The sequence below is a fragment of the Oryctolagus cuniculus genome, chromosome 10, assembly GCF_051225735.1.
Source record: "Oryctolagus cuniculus isolate XC-2025 breed Fujian yellow rabbit chromosome 10, ASM5122573v1, whole genome shotgun sequence".
Taxonomy (NCBI): Eukaryota; Metazoa; Chordata; class Mammalia; order Lagomorpha; family Leporidae; genus Oryctolagus; species Oryctolagus cuniculus.
In genome coordinates this window covers 104,655,986-104,671,353 of record NC_142876.1, presented here as the reverse complement: position 1 = coordinate 104,671,353, position 15,368 = coordinate 104,655,986, and the positions used below count along the sequence as shown (strand labels likewise).

The 15,368-nt window shown below is 52.6% G+C and overlaps 1 long non-coding RNA gene across 3 annotated transcripts; it reads right to left on the bottom strand.

Annotated features, from left to right (window-relative positions):
• Positions 1-3,132: 3,132 nt before the first annotated feature.
• LOC138843969 (uncharacterized) lies at positions 3,133-14,408 on the bottom strand. 3 transcript variants are annotated; one of them, XR_016214332.1, is made up of 4 exons: positions 12,384-14,408; positions 6,974-7,171; positions 5,716-5,794; positions 5,246-5,622 (listed from the first exon to the last, which is right to left on the bottom strand). It is a non-coding gene; the product is annotated as an uncharacterized LOC138843969 (long non-coding RNA). The 3 variants fall into 3 exon arrangements; XR_011379222.2 differs by lacking the exons at positions 5,246-5,622; positions 5,716-5,794 and adding an exon at positions 3,133-4,000 and having other exon boundaries at positions 12,384-14,399; XR_016214331.1 differs by having other exon boundaries at positions 5,255-5,794; positions 12,384-14,401.
• Between the last annotated feature and the right edge of the window lie 960 nt (positions 14,409-15,368).

Below are 15,368 nucleotides of genomic sequence, written 5' to 3'. Positions count from 1 at the left end.
CAAGATGTTCATGGAAAACAGAATTAAGCTTATTTTGGTTCAAGGAATTATTGCAGTGAGTTAAGCCACCACCTGATGCCCACATCCCGGTCAGAGTCCCAGCTACTCTGACCCATCCAGCTTCCTGCTAACGTGCCTGGGAAGCAGCAAATGATGACATCAACCAGCTACTCCAGTGCTGCAGCCGTCCCCAGGAGTACACACACCCAGTACTGCGAGTGATAGCAAAACCCCACCAACAGCCTCAAAGCCCACCAATGGGAGAATGGGTTAGAAAAGAGAGAGAGAGAGAGAAAGAGAGAGAGAGAGAAAGAGAGAGACAGAGAGAGAGAGAGAGAGAGAGAGAGAGAGAAAGAGAAAGAGAGAAAGAAAGAAAGCAAGCACACATACATATATAGAAATTTCTGGATTATTGTGGATACATCATGTGGTCCAGAAGACTAATTCCCGAGGCAGGAGTTGTGGCACAGCAATTAAGATGCCTCTTGGGACACTCGCATCCCATGTCAGAGTGCCTGGGTTCAATCCAGTTCCTCTGCTAATTCATTCCCTGGGAGACCCAGATGGAGCTCCTGGCTCCTGGCTTTGGCCTAGCCTAGCACTAGTTATTGTGGACAACTGGAGAGTGAACCCACAACTTACAGAAAGATTATTTTTATAAAGTTCAGAAACAGGCAAAAGTACAGGGGGAAAAAGTGGGGAGCTGGTGCTGTGGCATAGTGGGCTAAGTCTCCACCTGCAGTGCTGGCATCCCATTGGGGCACCGGTTCAAGTCCTGGCTGCTCCACTTCCAATCCAGCTCTCTGCTATCTCCTGGGAAAGCAGCAGAAGATGGCCCAAGTCCCTGGGCCCCTGCACCCACATGGGAGACCTGGAGCAAGCTCCTGGGTCCTGGCTTCCAATCGGCGCAGCCCCAGCTGTTGCAGCCATCTGGGCAGTGAACCAGTGAAGGGAAGACCTATGCCTCTGTCTGTAACTTGGCCTCTCAAATAAATAAATAAATCTTTTTATAAAAATACAGTTAAATATAAGTGGGGAAAAATTTAAATTTCAGGTATTGGTTACCTCCCTGTGTTACTGGGGACAGAAACACATGAATTTTCACAGAGAATATTCCAGTTCTTAAACTGAATTAGGCTCATGGGCATGATTTTTCTTATACTTCAGAAGTTACATATTTATACTACATAATTATGTGTATGTAATCTTTCCTAATTCAAATTTTAATTTATGCAGAATACATAGGTATTTATGCAGAATACATTTCTCATCACTTAAATCCTTCTGAATAAGTTTGTCACAGTTGCTGCTGAGTGGGAGGGGGCAAGGCCATTACTGACAGCAAAAGCAAACAAGCAGAAACGTAAACCCGGGAGTCAGTGATCCAACTAGGAAAAACACGAGGCTTGCCCAGGACCAGGAGGGGTCTCTGTGCACCAGGGGCCCCGGCCCTCACGGAAGGATCCACATTTCCTTCTTACAAGCGTGCTCAAGGGAACAGAAACACAGAGAAGCACCTGCAGCACTGAGACAAGAAGCCGTGTGTCCCATCACGACCCACGCTGCCCCTAGCGCATACGAGGAATTCATATACTTTTCAAATCCTATAATCATGCTATGAATGTGAAGGCTGGGTGTGAGTTTGGTTGCAGAAAACTACCAGTTTGGGACTGGCGCTGTGGCACAGTGGATTAAAGCCCCGGCCTGCAGTGCCGGCCTCCTTTACGGGCGTGGGTTCAAGTCCTAGCTGCTCCTCTTCCAATCCAGCTCTCTGCTATGGCCTGGGAAAGCAGCAGAGGATGGCCCAAGTCCTTGAGCCCCTGCACCCATGTGGGAGACCCAGAAGAAGCTCCTGGCTCCTGGCTTCAGATCGGCACAGATCCAGCCATTGCAGCCATCTGGGCAGTGAACCAGAGGATGGAAGACCTCTCTCTCTCTCTCTCTCTGCCTCTGCCTCTCTGTAACTCTGCCTTCAAATAAATAAATAAATAAATTTTAAAAAATAAATAAAATACACCACCAGGGAGGCTGGTTTTGTGGTGTAGAAGTTAAGCCCCTGCCTGTGGTGTTGTCATCCCATAGAGGAAGCCGTTCCAGTCCCGGCTGCTCCATTTCTGATCCATCTCCCTGTTAATGGCCTAGGAAAGCAGTGGAGGATGGCCCAAGTGCTAGGGCCCCTGCACCCACATGGGAGACCTGGAAGAAGCTGAACTGTGGCACAGCAAAGCCTCCGCCTGCAGTACCGGCATCCCACGTGGGTGGCATTTCTAGTCCTGGCTGCTCTGCTGATGTACCCGGGGAAGCAGTGCAAGGTGGCCCAAGTGCTTGGGCCCCTGCACCCACATGGGAGACCTGGAAGAGGCTCCAGGCTTTGGCCTGGCCCAGCCTGTGTCATTATGGCACTTTGGGGAATGAACTAGCGGATGGAAGAACTCTCTGCCCCGCCTCCGGGTTGCAGAGAGCTTCGCTTCTCCGGTGGTCCCTCCCTACAAGGCCAGCCATGCCCCGGGGCCAGAGCTCAGGGACCGGGTGTCCTGGGTTGACCCAGCCCGCGTGCCCCTCCTTGGCACTCTGGCCCTCTGTTCCCACAGATAACAGCAGCCTCGGGCTCTTACCTGAGCTGGAGCTGAGCTTCTGGAAGAGTGGGGCGTGGGGAGGGCTACCCAGGAAATGAGGTGAGAGGGCGGGATGGCCCCTTGTTTAGTCCACGGCCCAAGAGGTTCCACGTCTGTACTTTGCCTTTGATCCGAGCAGTGGGAAGCACCAGTCGCTGTTCCTCATTCTGGACCCCTCCCCTCCCCTCGCTGCGTCGCGCCTGTCCCCGGAGTCTGCCGAGTTCTGTGAACACGCAGTGCTGTACATAACGGCGGTTTTGTAAATGTGAAATAATACATTGTGTTTTGTATGCAGAGCCACTAGTATTGTTATTTTGGCCACTTTTTTTAATTCAAAATAAATAAATAACAGAATTGTTTGTAAAAAAAAAAAAGAACTCTCTGTCTGTCCCTCTCTCTCCATAATTCCGACATAAATAAAATAAAATATATCTTTTTCATAATTCCGACATAAATAAAATAAAATATATCTTTTTTTTTTTAAAGAAAAAACAGCCCCCACTGTTGGTTGGTTCCCATTTCTTGGCTATGATGAAAACCAAGTTCATCAATATAATTAGTTCTTCATATAATTAGTTCAATATAATTCCCTCGGGATAGATTCCTGCAGGAACAATGTTGCATTAAGGTGTGGGCCTCATCTTTGAGACTTGTGATGCCGCGCTAGTTCACCTGTTGCCTGGGCACAGCGGCTTTTGGTCAGAGGATAAAGAAGTCCTGATCCCCAGAACAGCCTTGGTGCTATCATGATTTTATTCCTTTATCAACACCAGAGCACGGTTGGGCATTATTACCCCCATTTTACTGACAAACACTGACAGACACTGAGTCTGAGAGTGAACTGACACGTTCAGGGACATACAGAGTCCAAGATGGCATTCAAACTCAGGAGGCCTGACTCCTGAGTCAGGACCAGAAAGAGGTGGTCCCCGTGAATGAATCACCCACAGGCTGAGTCTTCGTATACTTCCCTTCTGTGTGACGTATGGCTATTATTTTTGCAAGTGATGGGTCCATCTCCACCTAGCTTAAGGAAACAGGGCCCACATGGAAGGACATGGGATGCAGCTGGCGCCAGGTGTGCGGAGCAAGGTGCTCCGTGGGATGCACTGCCTCACTCGTCTCCTCTGCTCGCCACAGACTGTCAGCTGACCTTCACACATCCCAGGTCCCACCTGGTACAGTCTGAGTGCCCCCTGGGAGAGTGACTCCCTGTGCTTCTGCCCCCAGTTCCAAATCTCAGGGCAGGAACTCTCACTGGTCCAGCTTGGCCAGGCAGGTCATCACCCTGGGCTCAAGGGTGAGCTGCCCTGCGTCAGAGCAGGAGCTGCAAATACCAAGTCGTCACTGCAGCCAGGGAGCGGATCATCTCCTGGAATTTGGCTCTGGAATGTAGAAAACACAGTGTTCCAGTGTCCTGCCCAAGAATTCAGTAGGAGCTATGAGGAGCAAATTCCTTTCTCTCTCTCTCTCTCTCTCTCTCTCTCTCTCTCTCTCTCTGTCTCTCAGGTTTAATTATATTTATTTGAAATGAAGAGTAACAATGAAGGAGAGACAGAGAGAGAGCTCATTTATCCACTGGTTCACTTCTCCAATGCCCTCAATGGCTAAGCCTGTGCCAGGTTGAAGCCAGGAGCGTCTTCCAGGTCTCCCATGTGGGTGCAGGGGCCTAAGCACTTGGGCCATCTCCCTCTGCTTTCACAGGTGCATTAGCAGGGAGCTGGATCAGAAGTGCAGCAGCTGGGTCTTAAACTGGGGCCCACGTGCATCCAGCATCACGGACAGCAGCATTACCCGCGATGCTACAACGCCGGCCCTTGCTGACAGCAAGGCACCCAAGCAGATGGCTCGGGGCAATCAGCCTTGGTTAGGAACAGTCAGCCCTCCCCACCCCTCACCACACACAGAAACAAGCCCAGGCTGCTCGGAGTCTAGACAGAGGAGATAAAGAAAAGTGGGAGCTGACAGGTCTCCATAACACAGAGTCACAGGCACTTCAAGAGAGCCTGCCGGGGAGATGTGAAGGTTTGGGGATGTCAGGCACTCGGGTACCGGGAGCAGTGTCCCCACAGCGGGGAGGGTGGCACCCCCACCCAAGGGTGTTGAGATGGGCGGGCTGGGGCAGGTGGGCTCTCACTGCCCCTTACTGGGTTTGCCATCCAGGATTAGCCAGAAGGTAACACAACCTGGCCCGAGCTCTATCAAGATGAACGTGGGTACCACATAATGGACTTGGGGACAGGGGACAGGTGGTTGGCTGCCAATGAGGGAAGCTTGGTGCAATCTTTCTAATGATGCCAAGTGTGTGGGTTTTCCACACCAAGCACTTCTCCAATTCCCCAACAGGCAACTGGGTGAACGACAGCCCAATTCAAGTGTGACAGTCAAGAGTTAGCACAGACTCCTCAAGTCAATGACTCGGTTTCCCAGGACTGCAGCCACTTCATACGCCAGCCCCGAGTCCCAGGTCCCCAGGCTGGACTTGCTGTCTGACTTGGCTACTACTACGCCAGGGGTTCCCACAGCCCCCTCCTCAGGTTGAATAATTGGCTGGAATGACTCACGAAACTCGGAAAAACACTTCATTTACAGCTGTTTATTACAAAAGATGCAATCTGGGAACAGCCAGATGGAGGCACTGCGTAAGGCAAGGTTGGGGGTGGGAGTCATCTCCAGGCACCCCCCCCCCCCATGAACAACAAAGCGCACTTCCAGCACTCAGGGAGTTCCGGGGGTTTTCGGAGCTCTGGGCCAGAAACAGGGACAAAGAGCCAGGGAGTCCATTTCCTATTACCCGCCACGGGGAGGCAGCTGAGAGGGGGAGAAGGCTGGCGGAGCACCTGAGAGCACAGGGGTAGATCAGGGGCCGACTGAGTGCAGACTGCAGTGTAGACAGTTTCAAGCACTAGGCTGGGTGAGACACACTGGGGGTGGAGTAGACAAGATCATTGACGGAGGGAAAGAGCAAGGAGAATTCCTGTTTCCTGTCTGAGCAACCTGGGCAGATCTGGGGAGAAGCGGATGACGCGTGTAGGGGGACAGTTTGCACAAAAGGAACCAAAGGGGGCTGGTGTTGTGACAGAGTGGATTAAGCCACTACCTGTGACACCAGCATCCCATATGGGCGCCAGTTCCAGTCCCAGCCGCTTCACTTCTGATCCATCTCCCTGCTAATGCACCTGGGAAAGCAGAAGAAGATGGTCCAAGTGCCTGGGTCCCTGCCCCCATGTGGGAGACCCGGATGGAGTTCCAGGCTCCAGCTTTTGACCTGTCCCAGCCCTGGCCATTGTGGCCATCTGGGGAGGGAATCAGCAGATGGAAGGCCTCTGTCTCTCCATCTCTCCTCTATCTCTTACTCTGCCTTTCAAATAAGTAAATAAATCTTAAAAAGCAGCCGAGGAGTGCCAGCACCCATGCTGCAGCCCCACCTGTGCCACAGTCCTGTGGGTACCACCCAAAAACAAGGCCCTATAATGTAAAAGCAGAACCCACCCTCTAGTCTGTCTCCCTTGCCTGTCCTTTTTTTTTTTTTTTTTTTTTTTTTTAATCAAAAGGAACTCCCTGCCTTGAGGGAGTGATCCAACTGGCTTTACAATGTTGCAATCAGTGGACTCATTTGCTCCTCCAGTAGATGAGAACCCTGGTGACCAGTATTGTCCAAAGGGGCTTGTTTAGGGGAATTCCAGGTCTGGGCGGGATTTATCTGCCTCCTGCACATAACCCCAGACCAACTGCATGCAGCCCACCTGGCCACGAGAAATTCCCTAACGAGTGCAGCATCACCAGCCAATCAAAGCAAGATCTGCAGCACCACCGACCAACCAGGGACCTGGACCTGAGCCGATCACACACCTCTCAGCCTCAATTTCAACCTTGAAGAACCTTCACCCGTGACTCCTTGGGGGAGCCCTGGAATTGAGCCACGGCCGCCCAGTTCCTTTCTCCATGCTTTGCAATAAACACCTATGGTCTCCCACCAGTCCGACGTCAATGATCCGCGTTGGGCAAGCAGACCCGGCTTGGGGGTTCTACAGCAACACCTCTCACTATTTTGAGGGGATTGTTGGGCAACAAAACCACTCCCAAAATGCACCTGACGCCATGATACTTTCGAGGTTTCCAAACAAAGGGCATGGAAATGGGTGATACTCAACTCTTTGTCTCAAATCCCACCTCCTTTGAGTATTCAATCAAGCCATACCCCAGACACCACCCCCAGATTATGCAAACTACGCTAGAACAGAACAGCCCCAAACCTTGTTAACTGTAGCTCGCTCGCTCGCTCGCTCTCTCAGCTGCCCGCTCTTATTCCTTGAGTATGTACTTTTGCTCTAAACAAATCTTAAGTTCCTGCTCACCTTTTCTTGAATTCTTTCTTGAGTGGAGACAAGAACTGGGACGAAGTTAGCCAGGGGCTGCCCTCCAAACAGCAGAGAAGTCAATGGAGCGGTCGCAGGCAAGATCTGGCCGGATGTGAAATTTGGAGCCTTGGGCCTGAGTGAGTTTGCCTGCGCAGAGGTTGAATCAGAGAAGGACCCAAGGCCTTGGACCCAGTCCTGGAGTTCAGAGAGAAAACGAAGTTCAAGCCCAGCAGCCAAAGGTGGGAGAAGGGGACAGGATAGACTCAGTGGAGTGCAGAGGAGAACTGGAAGGCACCTGCTGGCTTTGCGACAGGAGGGTCCCTGGTGACCTTGAAAGGACCGGGGTCAGTGAGGAGGGGACATAAGCTTCCCAGTGTCATGGGAGTAGTGACTGGGTTGGTTCTGTTTGGGAAGTAAACACACGAGGGACTCTAGAAAGCTGGAAGACTTGGGGATGTTTGGGCTACATTAAACACAATTAAACAGTAAAATGTCCCTGTGAAGTCGTTTCTCTTAACCCACATGGCTACGGCGGGAGCTACAAAAGAGGCTCCTCGCAGCTTGAGGGCAGCCTTAGGAAAACCTAGAAGATGCTAGAAAATGAACTGATTACCCACCCAAAATGGCAGGCCTCCTTCCTGGCGAGTGCTGAGAAATGCATCGGGAGCAGTTTCCTACAAGGGAGGAACTAACGCCAGAGTCTCTTATTTTAGGGGAGGGGACGTTCTTGTCTTCACATGTAGGATGGGTCCAAGTCAGAAACATGCACAGGGGCCGGTGCCATGGCTCACTAGGTTACTCCTCCACCTGCAGCACCGGCATCCCTTATGGGTGCCAGGTTCTAGTCCCGGTTGCTCCTCTTCCAGTCCAGCTCTCTGCTGTGGCCCGGGAGGGCAGTGAAGGATGGCCCAAGTGCTTGGGCCCTGCACCCGCATGGGAGACCAGGAGGAAGCACTTGGCTTCTGGCTTTGGATCAGCGCAGCACCGGCCTTAGGAGCTTCTTCTGGGTCTCCCACGAGAGTACAGGGGCTCAAGCACTTGGGCCATCTTCCCCTGCTTTCCTAGGCCATGAGCAGGGAGCTGGATCGGAAGTGGGGCAGCCGGGACTCAAACTGGCGCCCATATGGAATGCTGGTGTCAGCAGTGGCGGTTTAACTACAATCATAGCTCCAAATACAGGACTTTTAAAACTTTTTCTGCTGCCTTGGGCACACCTCCGGGCAGGAGGCTGGGACACTGCATCCGAAAGTTTTGCGAGCCTGGCAGTTGTTCGGGTATTTTATCCTTCTGCAAAATACTCACCATCCTCTAAACCTATGACAAAAGCACAGACGTGGCAAGACTTCTGCTCCTTGCTTTGCAAGAGCTTTGGATTCACCGCAAGACACAGCCGACACCCACAGCACACCCACCACATCCGAGGGCTGGCTGGAGCCCCCGGTTTTTTTCCTTGTCAAAATAAATGGGCCTTTTGTGTTAAAAATGATTTCATGGTTTGGTTTCCTGTGAGGTTATGCAGCCTTCACTGAGGTTAAGCTGCCCGCTCCTCCGGCCCTCTCTCTGCTCGGGGGCTGGCTGTCCCGGGCGACCCTCTCTCCATGGCGGGAATGGCCTGTTGGGAACGGAGCTGGCTGGCACTGGAGAGGGCCCAGGCGGACTGCCAGCAAGGCAGCGGGGACAGTGGGCTCTCTGGGGGGCGCCCCAGCCTCCCACTGTGGGGAGTGTGATTGCACAGCCCCAGAGGCTGCACTCTGGTCCCACCACCATGTTGATGCTGCAAGCAGACCTCCCTCGGTGTGTGCACCCCATGGCTGAGCAGCTGGGAGTGCTAGCAGCAGTCCATTGCTGAGTGCTGGGGGGCTCCACCGACAGGCGGCCTTGATCCGAGCATTTCCTTAGCAGCAGCCTAAGACCTTCCTTCCTCCCTTCTCTCCTTTGCGAGGGTCAGACCCCCCAGCAGTCTGAAGGTTCTCCCAGCCTCCTCCTTCTCCCGCCCTCGTGGTCTCTCCAACATATCTCTTGTGTGTCTAATCCCACGTTGGTATCTGCTTCTCAGGGGACCTAAAAAGACACACCTGGAGCTCCCAGAAATGCCTCAGAGAGCAGCAAACAACCTGTGTCTGCTTCCTGGAGGCAACCTTGCCTCGCGCACCGTCTTACGCTGATGCTTGCCTGCGGCTGGAGTCATCACCGTGCCCCTCCCGAAGTCACACAGGTTCCTCCCTGAGACGTGCACCTTGCGCCAATGGCCACCGCCCAGAGGGCTGAACGCTCACTCTCAGAATCTTGCAATCCTCCCTCAAGCTTCTCTGTGCCATCTTTTCTATGATGAAAGTCTTTTTCTGCTTTTAACTGGCCGGCTCCTTGCCTCCTTAGAACTCCGAAAAAATCTCAAACCTAACAACCTGCGCTTAAAGTATTTCTGATAAAAATGGGAACCCAGCCCAACTAGGGAAGTCTAGTGTGTAGCCCCATGGGCCGAGAGCCCGGAGGTATGCAGCTCCTAGATGTCAATCACAAATGCCAATCGCAGGCATCAGGGCCGTGCTAACAGAAAATGCGCCCCACCCCGGACTTCAGGGGTGAAAACCCCAAGCCAGGAAGAAAGGGTGTCACACACTCGCTCAACGGGCTTGCGTTAGGTTTAGGATGTTTTAGGGTTCACAGAAGGCAAGGAGGCGGCCAGTTAATGGGATGGAATGAAAGCCAGCCCATTATCTGATTGAATGGAGGCAGAGAGGCCGAATCGGGGGGGGGGGGATGATTTCTGTTACAAGAAAGGTTGTCACGGTATCTGCTCTCTCTGATGAGCAAGGGTAAGCCTCCACCCACCCGGAGAAACGCACATTTGATCTTTGTGACCGGAGACTTAGGGGTGAAGTGTGTTTTCCAGTCCTGCCCAGGAATCTGCCCTCTGGTCTGGTGGGGTGGGAAGGACCGGGGACTGAAGATGGTTGCAGGGAGAAGCCTTCTGGCAAACGGGACAGGATGAAGAGACAGCAGAGAGGCCAGGGGGGAGATAAGAGTAACCGGTGAGAAAGTAGGAGAGTAAGGAGTCCGTGTCGTAAACCGGATTGGTTTTGCAGGGAGGTGAGAAGGCCTAACAGCCCCTGGATCGGAAGTATTACCTTGCGCTTTTTAAGAAGCCAGCCATTCTCTGTACTTCCTCCCTGTAAGGGCAAATCAGTATTTTCTCCTGGTGGGTACCGGGCAGGCTCAGGGGGAGGGCTGAGAGCAGGGAGGGTGCTGGAAAGTGGTCTGGACGGCCTGGTTAGTGCCCTGTTGTTTCCCATGGCAACGAAAGAGGGTTTTTATTTTTTTCTCCTCTGATGTGCTCTGCAGTGGAGCATGGCTGCTTGGGTGGGAGTGTTGCAGCCTGGAGTGGCTTCCGAATGAGGGTGCCATGGATGCTGGGGGGGCCCAAGTTGAAATACATCCTTTTCCTTGCCAAACGGAGGCATGGGCACGTGGGACCTGGTAGGTGTATTTGGAATCTGCGTATGTGTTTACTTGTAGGCCTTCGGCCAGCTTGGGGGCTCCGGTAAGAGTAATAAGCTCTGCCTGCTGTGAGGTTGTGCCTGGGGCTGAAAGGAGCCGACTCTGCCAACGGCACAGAGGAGCCCCTCGTTTTAGTCAAGCTCCCAACTATAAACCAGTGAAGAAGGGGTTTAGGCAAAGGGGACTGGACGTGTTGGGAAAGGGGCTTACATCACAGTCATGTTGGAGGTCCTTAGGGTCAGGGAGGGCGGGAGCCGGGGGCACAGTGACTGGACTGACGGAGCAGCACCTGCGGAGAGGGGTGCTGGGGTTTTGTAGAAGGGTGGCAGCGAGGGTCTGTGACCAGGAATCCAGAATCACAGTGTTTGATGGGACAGAAGGGTCTGGATAGAATGTGAGGTGTGTAGGTTGACACTTTGAGGAAGAACTAATTTTGAGTTGTGAAGCTGCAGCAGCAGTGTGGAGACAGGCTGGCCAGCCCAGCACTGTGTTACCCAGCTGCTTAGAGGAGTATGCGACTGGTTGCACGTCAGGGCCAGACAACTGGGTAAGCAGACCAAGTGCGGAGCCCCCTTTGTGTCTAGACATACATGGAAGGGTCTAGAGGACTGGAGAGCCAGGGCTGGGGCTGGGATGAGGGCCCTTTTTGGTTGATGGATGGCTGTCCTGATAGAGGCTAAGGGCTCAAGGGGCTCCCCCGAAGGCTGCATGATATACGGTTGAGTAACAAGGCCAAAACCTGGTATTCACAGCAGAAGAAACTGCCAACCCTCAGACAGAAGGTCTGATTTTGATCGGGGGACAGGGACCTGGACAATTAAAGACATACAATCCTGCTGGAATTGTGGCAGAGTGGGTTAAAGACACACACTCTTGTGTGTAACCTTAAGTTACCTCGGCTCAAAACGCTGACCCATTCTGGGGGAAACTCCATAGTCCCAGCAAGCTAGGAAGTGGAGAAGCTGGACCACCTGGTTAAGGAAAGGCCACACGTCCACGTCCTGGAGAGTGCTGGGTTGTAAGGACAAAGAATGGAGGTCCTTTGATAAGGCCCTTCCAGAGATGAGGGCTGCCCCTGAACCCCTGGGGGAGGACTGTCTGGGTTAGCTGTTGAGAAATCTCAGTAGAGGGATCTGCCCAGGTAAATGCAAAAAGATCTTGGGCGGTAGAGTCAAGAGGAACAGTACAGAAAGTGTCTTTAAGATCTTTAGTGGTGAAGTGAGCGGGTAGGGGAGGAGAGGAGAGGACAGCAGGGTGTACGGGTCAGGGACAGCCAGGACTAGGAGGAGTGAAACCTCGTTTATGATAGGCAAAACCTGCACCTGGCAGTCTCTTCCATCAGGTTTTTTGACAGGAACAACAGAAGACCTCCAAGGGGTATTAGCTGGCCTGAGTAGCCCAGGTGATAGCAGGCCAGTGATTATAGGTTGAGGACCTTGCAAGCCCGGTGGAATGAGGGGCTATTGAGGATTTTTTTTTTTTAGGGAATGAGGGATTTTTATGGGGGTATGATGGAGGGCAATTGAGGTGTGTTGAGTGCCCCAGATGAAGGGTTCTGCTCACTGGGAAAGGATATTTGGAACTTGTGAAAGATTAGTGGTTTCAGGAGAGGGGGAAGCAATGGGAGAGGAGGCAGGTGAGGGTTGGGAGGCTGTTAAGGTATTGATGGAGAGTAGCTTCGTCGACATGTGCTGTCCAAGAAGAGGAATCAGACAGGCAGGTGGGATAAGGAAGCTGTGAGTAAAGATGGGAGATCCGGTTGAGCAGATGAGAGGCTGAACCCTGAGCGGCTGTGAAATTTGAACACTGACCCCCATAATAGAGAGAGATCAAGGAACTAAAGTTCTTGCATGTCCTCATAAAACCAAATATATTGCACCCGTGTCTAAGACAGAGGCCATCAGCTTACCTGCTACCTTGAGCCAAACCTTGGGGTCCTCACTGGCGATGGTGATGATGATGATGGTGATGGTGATGGTGGGGGCCCTTGACTCTGGGCCTATCCAGTCCTCACAGGTCAGGAAGGGACAATCCCGGCTCAGGTCTGGGACTGGAAGGAGTGACACGGCTTCCAGGGAGGTGGGGTCACTTAGTCTTCCAGAGTCTTCTTATCTTACTTGCTGGGAATGGCCCCAGGGCAGCCCAGGGACTGGGGCAGGCTCTTGCCCAGGGTCCAGCGCTGTTGCATTGACACAAGACCCAGGAGGTTCTGAAGGGCATTGGCCAGAGGTTCTTGTCTGGCCTCCTTGAAGCGCAGAAGCATGTAGCTAGTATTCAGCCTGATCTCTTTTGAGTTTTAAATCTTTTGAGTTCTCCCTCCCACTAAAGACCTTGAAGATGGCTTTTATGAGGTCCATTGGAGAGGCCTGGAGCTTTTTTTCCCCTGACCCCGGGGCTTCCTGGGAAATAAGAGTGTGGAGAGGGAGTCTCCCCGCCCCCGACGCCAGCTCCAAGTTGGTGTACATGAGGGCCTCCAGGAGTTGGCTCATAAAAGCTGTGGACGTTTCTTCAGGTTTCTGGGTGATCTCTTGAATTTTATCATAATTAACAGCCTTAAGGGCTGCCTTTTTCCTTCCCTGTAAACTACAGGTTAGAAAATGGGCCCCAAAACCAGACTGGCAATTCCATTTGGGATAACTAGAAGGAACTGCACCTGCTATAGCGCGGTATCTCTGTGGGTCCCAGTGTGTAAGGAATCAGCAAGAGCCATGGTGGCAGCCCAGACAGAGGCCTTCTCTTCAGGTGTAGCTGATGAGGGGATAATAACAAACACCTCGGGAAGCCAGGTTATGGAGTAAGGTAGAGGAACCCTCTGGCAGACTGGGCAGGGTCCATGGTGTGGGAGCCAAGGTGCTTTTTGATTTGAGCCAGATCAGAGGGACAAGTGGACATCACTGATGGCATCCACACCAACCACCCCCACGGAGGGGCAAGATAGGGGTAGGCGGCAGGAGCCAGCCGCAGCCATAGTGAGTGCAAGCAGGTGGTAGGAGAGAAGGAAGGGGAACAGGTGGGAGGAGGGGACAATCCTCTGAGAGTGGCTGCTCCAACGTGCGTGCGTGGGTGCAGGGGGAGAAAGGTGGGGAGCCAGGAGGAGGAGGAGACCAGGACGAGAGTTCGGGGGATGAGGGAGCTCCACAGGGGGAGCCGAGGCCACACAATGAGGCAGAGGGGACCCGGCGGATGGCCGTGGTCTGCGTCTGTCAGGCTGATCCTGGAGGTGTTCAGAGGACGGGTTTGCCGTCCCCTTTCAGAGGCTCAGGGATTAAAGGCTCATCTTTTCCCTGAGGAGGAGGATCTGGTACGTAATGCAAGACTGACGGAGCAAGGGATGGTCGTGGAGACAGAAAAATGCCCACAGAGAGCCTCAGGCCGTTTTCCATGGTGATCCATGAAGCTATCCAAGTCTCTGGAGGATTTGGGAGTTACAGTTCCATTTTCAGGCCATTGACTATTATTCTCTAGTTTATACTGTGGCCAAACTGAATTACAGAAAAAGATGAGTTTCTCTGGCTTCATTTCTTTGCCTGGGTATAGGGTCTGAAGATGATGGAGGAAACACCCCATGGGAGGATCCGTAGGCGGTCGTGAGTTTCCCTTGGGAGAAGGGAGTGGGGGTGAGTCCTAGAGAGCCAGGGAAGGAGGAGGGAGCGACGTGAGCTTCCTCGCATCTCCTCCTCCACCTGAAACTGGTGAGGCCGTCTCTTATCTGCAGGTGTCTCGGGGGTTAGAGAAGCTCAGGCCACAGGGGCCAGAGGAGGCACCTGGACCCCAGTGAAGTGTGACAGCCAAAGCTAAGGCTCTGGTGCCTGCAGTCAAGGAGGGTCTCTGTGGCTCAAGACCAGGCTCTTCTTCCCGGTGCAGAGCAGGGAATGATCCTTCAAGTGGGAATTCCCTTTATGGATGTAAATTCCCTTCCAAAAGGGAAACTTAGGCTCCCGTGAGCTTTCCTGGGTCTGCTGTTTCTCAAAATGAAAGGCTCAAAATAGTCCTTCCACTACAGAGGCATAAGGGGGAACTTAGAAAAAGCTGTGCAAAAATAGGGAATTTTAAAGATGCGTACAGGGGCTGGCACTGTGGTGTAGCGATAAAGCCGCCACCTGCAGTGCTGGCATCCCATATGGGCGCTGGTTCAAGTTCCGGCTGCTCCACTTCCGATCCAGCTCTCTGCTATGGCCTGGGAAAGCAGTAGAGGATGGCCCAAGTCCTTGGGCTCCTGCACCCACATGGGAGACCTGAAAGCAGCTCCTAGCTCCTGGCTTCGGACCAGCTCAGCTCTGGCCATTACAGCCATTTGGGGAGTGAACCAGTGAGTGGAAGACCTCTCTCTCTCTCTCTCTCGACTCTACATCTCTCTGTAACTCTTTCAAATAAATATTAAAAAAAAAAAAAAAAAAAAAAAAGACGCGGGGCTGCCGCTGTGGCATAGCAGGTAAAGTCACTGCTTGCAGTGCCAGCATGCCATATGGGCGCCGGTTTGAGACCTGGCTGCTCCACTTCCAATCCGGCTCTCTGCTATGGCCTGGGAAAGCAGTGGAAGATGGCCCAAGTCCTTGGACCCCTGCACCCACTTGAGAGACCTGAAAGAACCTCCTGGCTCCTGACTTCGGACCAGCTCAGCTCTGGCCATTGCAGCCATTTGGGGAGTGAACCAGTGGATGGAAAACCTCTCTCTCTGGCGCTACATCTCTCTGTAACTTTGTCTTTCAAATAAAGTAGATTTAAAAAAAAAACATGCATATAAACTTTGATGTCCACACACAAGGGATCTTCAAAAAGTTGCTGAAAGTGTGCATTATGAAGAAACTGCATGGATTTCAACCTAACATCCCCCCGGATACTGGTCACGGTGGCTGGGGATTCCAGTTTTGAAATATCCCACGTGAGCCTCCCT